At 42.4% G+C, this 9832-nt stretch overlaps 1 long non-coding RNA gene across 1 annotated transcript; it reads right to left on the bottom strand.

Annotated features, from left to right (window-relative positions):
• Positions 1-327: 327 nt before the first annotated feature.
• LOC138283363 (uncharacterized) lies at positions 328-9130 on the bottom strand. Its single transcript, XR_011201219.1, has 2 exons — positions 9010-9130; positions 328-659 (listed from the first exon to the last, which is right to left on the bottom strand). It is a non-coding gene; the product is annotated as an uncharacterized lncRNA (long non-coding RNA).
• Between the last annotated feature and the right edge of the window lie 702 nt (positions 9131-9832).

Here is a 9832-nt window from a genome sequence, read left to right as displayed (position 1 = left end):
AGGTGATGTAGCAGAGGTCTCATTAACAGTCACTACCCCTCCACAATCCTCTCGATTTATCCTTAGCCCTACAATAGTGTGCATGTATTTATCCTCGATTATGAAGAGCCCACCTGTACTAATTAAAATGTCGTTTCAGTAGGAGAATCACCAAGATATCACCAAGATACGAAAGGTGGTGTTTTTTTATTCCCTCCATAATAAAATATGTAAATAAGAAATAATTTTATCCACAAAAGAAAAAGGTTTTTAAAAGGATTATTTTAGAAAATATCACAGAATTATTACCATAAATTCTTCAAATGACTGGCATCAGAAGTCCATACCTTCAAGTTCATTATTTAATATTCTCTTTCATTTTATAGAAAGACTCAGAGAGAAAAAAAACTTTTAAAGGAGAAAAGACATTTAAAAAGCCCATGTTGGTAAACGACATGTGCTACAGCAGTAGCTTGGAAGTTCTTCTAAGATAAAATGGAACAAAATCATTGTGATATCTTTTTAATAGTGACTATTCCTTCGTTAGTAGATGTGTCTCCGATTCCTCGCTGCAGACCTGTGAGCCATTAAAGCTGGAAACGAGGTCCAAACACCTCCAGAACCATTTATTGGACTATAAGAGGGATTTACTTCTGCTGCAGCTAACCGACGATCGTCCCCTGTGGATAAAAGAAATAATGTAGCAAAATATTAGTAAATGTCGTCATGAGAATAATTCACCTCTCGTTACTATTTCTAAAATTAATTATTGTTCTAGTTGCTGCAGAAGATTTGTGTTCCAGGCTTTCAGGAGCGTGTTGTCGAAAGTCTGTTTTCAGATTAAATGAAAACCTGAGGAGAACCCACGTGGGGTATACACTTCCGAGAAAATTGGTTATCTGTCAGTGCAAGAAGTCCAACCAGATGGGTCTGAACTTTTCCACTAACGTGGAATTAAAAGCTTCTCTGGTCCATCTTGTCTTGTAGTTAATAGTTTAAACTACAGCTGTTGAGGTTTGGCATTCTTCTCTTTCTGTCAGTAGAAAGAAAAATGTAGATATTGCAAATGGAGACTAGATATCAAACATAAAGTAAATAAGGCAATATTCCAAAGAACCATTCATTAAACGGCATGAATTGCTTACCATGAGAAGGCATTGGTAAACTAATCAAAATAATTGAAAAAGGAGAGAAAGACGTGTCATCAGTAGAGCTAGAAAAAAAAGCTGTATCAGGTCTCCTGCTAAAACAGTCAAAGGTCATATGGAATGCTAACCAGCAATGTAAATACAGACAAAGGGGCTTAGGCCACTGGAGCTTTACTTTTTATTACGCTATGGCTGTGCAAGCCTCTCAACTATTTCTATGAGGCCACGCAAAAAGCCACTTTGTGTGGCTTTGCATTGCCTCATAGATATGTAGTAAGACAAAGCAGTGCAAGTCGATGTGTTGCCTTACTCTGTGCTAGGGAGGCATTCCATGGGCGCTGCAGTGGGTTTTCCAACGCAAGACCCATGGATTTTGACGGTGCCCCAGATTTACTTAATTGCCTGAATCTGGGGCAGCACCAAAACCTTATGCCTCCCCAAAGCAGGCGTAACGTGAGAAATATTTTCATTTCTTATTTCTTCCTTTTTCCATGCTTGTTGCATTCTGCAGCACACATAGAAAGAGGACTGTTTTTTCTGCAGGAAGGTGTCCCGTCCTGTAGAAAAACAATCCTGCATGTAAAGCAGGCACCCTTGCACCATGGTGTAAGGGTGCCTAAGTTGGTGCTAAGCAGCCAATTGTGTGCTAGCGCAGAGGGAAAGGACCGGTGCATTCCGTAGGGCAGCACAGCAAGAAGACTTGCAGCACTGCCCTACCCCAATTCCCTATAAACATGGGCCGAAAGGTGCAAAAAATGACACATTAATCAATGCTTAGGGAGAAGGGTTAACATGCAATCAATGATTATACATTTTAAAAAATCACGGCTAATATAAGTATTGCCAATAACAGAAACGGTAATGCTAATACAAAACACCAATGATGGGCGAAACCAGACAAAAAAGTAATCAAGCTTAACAACACAAGTTATGGAACAATCTGTGAAGGAAGTGGACACACAAATAAGGATTGTTAATGTGGCAAAAAGGGTGAGAAAGACCACTGAAGTGTAGACTTACTTCTGTAATATTCCACAAGAAACCAAGGGGCAGATTTAAGAAAAGTGGCGCTGTACCCAGTTCCTTGCACCCCTTAAAATATGGCGCACCAAGGAGAAGAGGAAATAGCATAAAAATTTGACACTATTGATGTAGTTTGGCACTAACCTTGAAAAGTACATAGGGGCCCACTGTAACCAATGGTGTGCCCCCTTTCAACACTTGCTCTGAGCAAGCGTTAGAAATACTGAAAAAAATGGTGCAAAGAAATCTTCTAGATTTTTCTGCCATTTTTTCAGCCCCCCTAACAGGGGAATGCCCACCTTGCATACATTATGCATGACATAGGAATAATGTGGTGCAAGTAGTTCCAAAGTGGCAAAATGCATGCATTGCACCACTTTGTAAAACTTGCGGAGCGATTTTGGCCTCGATGGGCCACATTAGCGCCAAAATAAATGACACTAATGTGCAACAAAGAAGCGCTAGGCCCTCTTAAATCTGGGTGTGAATATTTTAATCTACGCCCGATAAAGTGCTGTCGGAAACAGATTATACGCAGAAAAATGTGTTATGCTGTTCACAATGAATTCTGCACACGAATCCAGACAGGAAAAATGTTACACTGTTTTTGTTTACCTTTAAAAGGGGGAAATACAGAAAATGTAGGCCTTTTGGATGAATATGCACCCGGCAATCATTACTTCTGGGCCATTACTGGTGTAGATAGACAACATGGGGAGTTGCAAAGGAATACGATTTCCCTAAACAACTGCACATGCACTCGTGAATTCATTATTGTTGTATTGTTTATGTATGCTTATGGTGCTAAAACCTGACAGACATTCAACTGTGAGTTTACACTTAGGTCAATAAATGTGGAAATACATTTTTCACAAAACACAAATAAGTATGGCTGAATATAGGTAAGAGGGTAAACAAATCTGGACAAATACATACAGATACTTTTTTCAAGATCCCATAGGAAAAGGGGCTACCAATATAATGCAAATCTAGCACAAAGGTCTTCAGTGGGGTACAGGGTGGCAGTATAATTGAAAGCAATGAAAAGGGGGTGCAGAGGGATGGTTGAGTGTCTATGACAGAGAGTTTGGCTTCTTTCAGAGGTGAAGGCAGCTGTGTGGATATGCTGTGTTAAGAGAAAGGCCTTGAGATATTGTCTGAGGGGAAGAAATGAAGGAGCTTGTTGGATTATGGTGGAGGTGGTGCGTTGTAGTGACACCAGTCATATTTCAATCCAATTGCTTTTTCCCACGGCCTATTATCCAAATGGTAAACAAAGCAGCACCTGTATCTTTAATGCAAACGTGGTTCTTAATGGAAATCACAATTTATTTTAATGCATAAGGGCTGGAGCTCTAATGATCATTATATGCTTCAATCCCTGCATTTTCAGACAGTTATAGGGGTTTGAAAATTGTGAGCTGCCAAATTTTCATTAGCCAGGTTGTTTTGCGATTGCCTGTGAAGAGGCAATTGTCTTCTGAACAATTAGTACATTTGGGGCCAGATGTATGACGCAAAATTTTGCAGTTGCAAACTGTGAAAAACACCTTTTGCGACCACAAAATAGCCTTGTTGGATGTACTATCCATATTTAGCGAGTCAGTATTCTATTACCGATTTGCAAAATAGGGACTGTGACTCACAATTAGGAAGGCGCGTTCCAAGGGTGTCCCTTCCTAATTGCGACTCACAGGCCCATGTATGATTGTTTTGTGATCATGAATGCGGTCGCAAAACAATTGCAGTTACCTCCAATTTGAAATTAATGGGAACCCATTTGCAAACGGGAAGGGGTCACCAGGGGACCTCTTTCCCCTTTGTGAATGTGGGCGCTGACATTTTGTCAGAGCAGGCAGAGGTCCACGGATCCCTGCCTACTATGAAAAAATAAAAAGGTAACTTTTCATTTTGGATTTTTAAATGCATCGCAGTTTCCTTTACAGAAAACTGGATGGATTTTTAAAAAAAATTATTTATTGACTAACCAATCACAGACATGGTGGTCTGCTGACCCCAGCAGGCCACCATTCCTGTGATTGGTGCCATTCACAAATGGGTCACAATTTGCGACCTCCCTCATGAATATTGATGAGGCAGGTTCCTTACAACCCATTTGCGAATCGCAAACAGTGTGGTTGACCTTAGTACATTTTGTTTTGTGACTCACAATTTACAAATCGCAAATTGAGTCGCGAAACAAAATGGTAGTACATCTGACTCAAACTTGTCTGAAAATTGCATTTCCATTTGCAATCCAGTCAGTGTGCAATTTTCACATCCCTGAATTGCGAGAAGAAAAATTGTATTCCATCCTTTGAACTGCAGGGACATTAGCGTTATAAATAAGCATGTTTTCAAAAACATGAAGCAGGCTTCTGCCCTTGGTCTTCCGCTTATCAAATGAGCCCAAGTAAATTTCATTATAACTGAAAAAACACCAATATAAGCGGTTTTATTGTGTCTTCCTTTCCTCAACAAGTCTTTTAGTACCAATTTATTTAATCACTGAAATAGCATGTAACTCCAACAGATGTGAACATGTTTCCATAAACAATAACACACTATTTACAACCCACAGCCCAAGGGGCAGGCAGATGGCACGGCTGTCTTTTCTGAGCAAAAACCTGGGGCTGTACGCAGTAAATGTTTTGGAGCAATTTGACATAGGCTTCAGAAAATATAACTGAGGGAGTAAGGGGGGCCCTTTGGGATCACAGCCCACCATATTTCCAGACCAGCTGTGCCACAGGTTGTAGAAGGTGATGAAGCAGAACTTCACTGCAGAGTAATGAGGCGCTATGAGGATGTCAGTATTTGAATAGAAGAAGTGCTACTAGAAGCATCCGGGCTAAGGTGCACTGACAGAGTGGTGTGGTGCTCAGAACATGAATCACAGTAGGTGCTACATGTCCACACTGAGGTGCACCTGTGAAGTGTTATAGTGTTTCAGTACTGGTACGGTGGGTGTTCACCATGTCTGGATTAAGGTGCGCTGCCAGAGCAGTGGGATGGCCTCAGTACTGAAACAACAAGGAGTGATGTACATTTGGAGTGAGGTGCACTTGCAGAGCAGCCTAGTGTCTGCACTACTGGATTAGCAGAGGATGGTGAACATTAGGATTGAGATGCAATGTAATTAGTTGCACAAGGGGTCCTTGGCTTGAAGTGTGAAAGAATATGGGATGCTGCTAGCAGAGCTGGCAATGTCTTTGGTTGGCTATACTGGTGAAATAGCATTAAAAAAAGAACTTTACAGGCTGCAACATGAGTAGCCGGGGATCAGACCTCCCTGCATACACATTTATTCGGCACAGTCCCTATAACCAAAGGATTGTGTGCTTCACCATTAAACATGGCCTGTAGGCACCAGGCCCACTGTAGGAGTGACAACTGCCCTTGCATCACCAAACTACAAAAGAGCATTTGAATGAATTAATGAATTGACTAAGAAACATTGAAAAGCAAATAAAGCATACCCTCCAGAACAGTGGGAGAAAAGAAAGGACTAACATATCTTTCTTATCCACAAAAAGCACTGAGCGTCCGCCTTGTCACGCTGCCTTCCTTTTATCCCTCTAACAGGATTTCTCTGTTTCTTTTTATCAGGCTGGGTCTACGGTCAAAGGCACCTGCCACACACAGACTAACCACCTGGGCTCTGGATATTCACACAATGTTTTTTTAGTTTGTGAATCATTTGTGTGTACCTTTATGTATATCATGTATTTATGGACTTCAGAGACTGTTGGGCTCCTCAGCATGCAGAATTCATGCAGTTTCTGAGTTTTTTAGTGGTAATACTGAATTGAGAAAGAGGCCTTAGGTTTGCTTTTAGTTTGGCCATGTCGAAGTTGTATTTATTTTTCCATTGTTTGCATAATTTACTAATTAGGAGTACCATCTACTTGGCGTGCTTTGATTGCTAGTTGTGTGTTACTTTCTGCTTAATTTAGAGGGCAATCAAGGAACTCAATGCCTTCAGTGTACACCTAAGCAGTCTGATAGCCCACTAGCATATGTGTCAGCTGCACAGGCCTGAGGTTTTTCATCTGAACAGACACTTTATTTTTGGTGGGCCCATTCAATTTTTCATCCTTCCGAGCATAATAAAACAGACATCAATGAACCGGGTAAGCAGAGTCCCTACACTCTGCAGCAAGAGGAGGGCGTTATAAAGAGTGCAAGGATTATGAAATTTCCGTGAGACTATTGTGATTTCTCCAAGAATAAGCCAAGAACTGAATGGTTGTTTACACTTCAACTTTGATTTCCTCTTAAGAGTGGCTAAAATTAAGGGCCACATTTACAGGGAGTTGACATAGTCAAAATGACAGGTCAGGAATGCACCATATTTCTGAAATATGGTGCATCCCTGTCCTTTCCCCCTGCGCTGGTGCCATTTCGGCAGCCTAGTGCCAACGCAGGCACCATTGCACCATTATGCAAGGGTGCCTGTGTTGTCGGCAGGATTGTGTTCGTGCATTAAGGGGTTTCCCCTTTCTACATGTGCTACAGAAAACCCACCACAATGCCAATGGAGTGCCTCTTTGGCGCAGAGTAAGACAAGGCAGCGACTTGTGCTGCCTTGCCTTACTCCATATCTATGAGGCCATTCAAAGCCACACAAAGTGGCTTTGCGTGGCCTCTTAGATATGGTTGAGAAGCGTGCACCACCACTGCGTCACAAAAAGTGATGCAACAGCAGCGCATGTTTCATAAATACGCCCCCCCTCCGAGTACAAGATGGCTACATCACCTATCAATCCAATCAACTACCAAAGTCTGCAAGCATTTTGTTTCGGCCATTAAGGTCTGAGGGGGAAATCTGCATAACCCTGTACGTGAATTACCAACAGCCAAATGTACAATAATTCAAGGAAGCAAAATTACTACAATTTTTTGAGTCTTACTCTGAGAAAAGGGAATGTACTGCATAATTACTTGTATGTACAAGGATTCCTGCAACATTTATTTACATTCTAGGCCTTGTCCCTGGGGCTATCATGGAAAAATGTGCATTGACAAAAAGTCCACAAGGCGATTTTCGTATATTTCTTGCAATTTGTTTTGGCAAGAAGGTTTATTTCCACCGAGATCTGAAATAGAGTTGCACTCGTGATGACGGAATGGGCGTGTTTCCCGTTCATATGCACTAGATACCTGGGTCACTATATCCTTCTTGATCCGTATGTAAGGTGCTTGCTTCTCTTCTGGCCAGGGTACAGGTATGTCTGGTAGTGTAGGACCATTTACGGATGATTTATCTGTTGATCTCTAAGTCATGGTGCAGGGCTTTAAGTGGGCGGGGTACTCTTGGTGCTCAGCACTGGCATTTTTAAGAAGAAGGTGCTGAAACATGTCCCAATCGGGCTTTCAATTTTTGCCCTCACCCACAGATAGGAACACAGAAACCTTCACTGCACAGCGGCGCCACCCTTCATTAGCCTTTGACTTTAACAAGAATAACTCGTTATAGTTATTTCACAATCTCATCCTTTCACCATTGAAGAATTTTCAATATTATGTACAACAAAGTCATTATTGTTACTTATTCGCCTTATGCTACGACAAAGCCAGTAGTCCTGACTTGTTTAGGTGTAATAGGATACAATAATCAGCAAAGTATCAGTGTGTTGTAGTACAGATTTTTAGCCTAAGTCGTTAAGCTATGCCCTTTGAGAAACAACCCTAGTCTTTAAGCTACGCCCTTTGAGAAACCACCCAACTCCCCCCCGCCCCCACCCCAGTTATTTCATTCCACTTAAAGCCCTGCCATGGTGCTTGTAGGCTTGTTGGTTCTGGGTGCACATATGTGTATATGTCTCCTGGTCTCTCTGTATTCTTGCCCGTAGCTTGTATGCACGGTGGGCTTTGTTTTTAAGAGTAAATATGAGCATTTGTGTTGCGTGTTGTGTTCATGCATTACAACATGCACGGACACATCTTAGTTTGCTTCCGGGTTCTGGGGTGGCCTGGTTGTGTGATTCTAGAGTACCTTTTTGATTGAAACTTTACATTACCTGTTGCTTTCTCAACAACAACAAAACAACAAAAAAAAACTCTTATAGCTAGCCGAAGGCATTATATATATTCATCGCATTCAACGCCCTTCTATGAACTCAGTGGTGTAACCAAAACTACGACCCTCCCTACAGATTGATCTGCCGAAGGAGCCCCATAGTCTACTATGTGGTACAATTATCCATTTGCCCTCTGCTGAATAGCGGCCCGCCCTGGGGGTTGGGGACTTCTGGAGTGTAACCGCCCTATGGCGGGCGCTGCAGTCCCTGCGCGGGTAAACCGTATGCTCCTGGTCTACCTCCTGCCCCTCACTACCCTGCAGGATTATCATTTTACACATTGATCTGCACTCACTCGCCCCTTCCACCTTTTTCAATCACAGTGTTCCAGCCATTTTACTCTGCCCGTGTGATTACAATGAGGTGGCATCAGCACTGAAGGCACAGATTATCGGGTGCCTTTGAGTGGCGCGCCGGCGAGACAGATATGAGGCAACAACAGCACAAGCGACAAAACAAAAAGTAGCCGGCAGAGCAGCGAACCACCATTACAGGAAGAAGATAACACGAGCGCATCAGGCATGGGTAACGACGCAGCATCAAACCCACTAGACAGGTGAGTGCCACTACAGTTAAAGCTTGGATGGAGTGTTTGTGCAGAGAGTGCGGTAGACCATGCAGCACATCGGGGTGAAAACCAGTCTTCGGGACAGCCAAGCTGGGTGCCGACATGGGACCCGGAGACCTGGGTGTGAATCCCAGCCTCCCCTTGTTCCATGATAAATCACCTCTGCGTCTTGTAACTCACCTTGTAGTAAGTACATCATGCGGCTTACCTTAGTGTGTGAGACGGCTGCAGAGTGGAATTCACAATATCGGACTCCAGCTTCAGACTGACGGATACAACTGAGGAAGCCAGACAGTGGCGGCGAATGAGATACAAAGGAGCGGGGTTGATCTTGAGAGGGCGGGCCCAAGGCTTGGAGGTGCGGCTAAGAGGCATTAAAGAGCATGAACAGGCGCGAGAAGTGGTGCGCGTTCCTGAGCAATTTCCAGACGGGGAGCAAAAGCCAGATCAGAGGAGAGGGTACTTAATGGATCTTTTGAACACAGTATCATTCGTGTTAATCACATTTCTTTTTCATAAAGGGAGCACATTAATCATATAATGAAACCATAGGCGCTGGACGTTGGGGGGCGGATTGTTGCAGCAATACAGATGCTTTTAAATGTTGCTTTTATCTTGTCACAGGGGTCAAAGGTTAGGCTCTGTCTTCTGACAAACTGATGTTCATTCTTCTGTCATGGCAATTATCGTTTACTTTTCTTTTTCCTACCTCAAAGTCAGAGAAGTTTGTAAATAGAACTATGTGAGAGTCTTGCTAAAGTACAGGGAGTGTGAAATCAAAGGCCGCGGTATGCCAATTGTTTTCTCGCACACAACAAAACTTAAATGCATGTAAATTAACTGTACAGCTATTGCAAAACATATCAGTAGCAGAAAAAGACAATTTAAGCACTTTCTTTTGTGATCTTGGAGTGTGCTGGCAAAAAAGCTTTTAATAACATCAAAATAAATCAAGGCACTTGATCATGTGCAAATGATATTCAATAAAACTGCATATTTGTATTAGTAAAACTGCATATCTGTACACATTC

Source organism: Pleurodeles waltl, chromosome 3_1 (assembly GCF_031143425.1).
Source record: "Pleurodeles waltl isolate 20211129_DDA chromosome 3_1, aPleWal1.hap1.20221129, whole genome shotgun sequence".
Classification (NCBI taxonomy): domain Eukaryota; kingdom Metazoa; phylum Chordata; class Amphibia; order Caudata; family Salamandridae; genus Pleurodeles; species Pleurodeles waltl.
This window is presented reverse-complemented; position numbering and strand designations above follow the sequence as displayed.